Here is a 673-nt window from a genome sequence, read left to right on the forward strand (position 1 = left end):
GTGGCACACAGAGTTGCTGCACCCAGCAGGGAATTCTGTGTGTGAGACAGAGTCCGAGGGGAAGCAGCACCCACCATACTGGCACTGAAGGGCATATGCTTTCCTGCAGCATGACGCTGTGGTGGGTTGACCTTGGCTGGCCGCCAGGTGCCCACTCAGCTGCTCCATCACTCCCCTTCTCAACAGGAACAGGGGGAGAAAATACGACAAAAGGCTTATGGATCGAGATAAGGACAGGGAGATCACTCAGCAATTACTGTCACAGGCAAAACAGATTCAACTTGGGGAAATGAATTTAATTTATTACCGATCAAAATAGAATAGGATAATGAGAAATAAGAACAAATCTAAAAACACCTTCCCCCCACCCCTCTCTTCTTCCCAGGCTCAACTTCACTTCTAATTTCTCTACCTTCTCCCCCACAGGCGGCGCAGGGGGATGGGGAATAGGGATTCCAGTCAGTTCATTGCACATTGTCTTTGCTGCTCCTTCCTCCTCACGCTCTGCCCCTGCTCCAGCATGGGGTCCCACCCAAGGGAGACAGTTCTCCACGACCTTCTCCAATGTGGGTCCTTCCCATGGGCTGCAGTTCTTCATGAACTGCTCCAGCGTGGGTCCTTTCTATGTGTCCTTTCCACGGGCTGCAGTCCTTCAGGAACAGGCTGCCACAGC

Source organism: Pygoscelis adeliae, unplaced genomic scaffold (assembly GCF_000699105.1).
Source record: "Pygoscelis adeliae isolate BGI_AS28 unplaced genomic scaffold, ASM69910v1 Scaffold173, whole genome shotgun sequence".
Taxonomy (NCBI): domain Eukaryota; kingdom Metazoa; phylum Chordata; class Aves; order Sphenisciformes; family Spheniscidae; genus Pygoscelis; species Pygoscelis adeliae.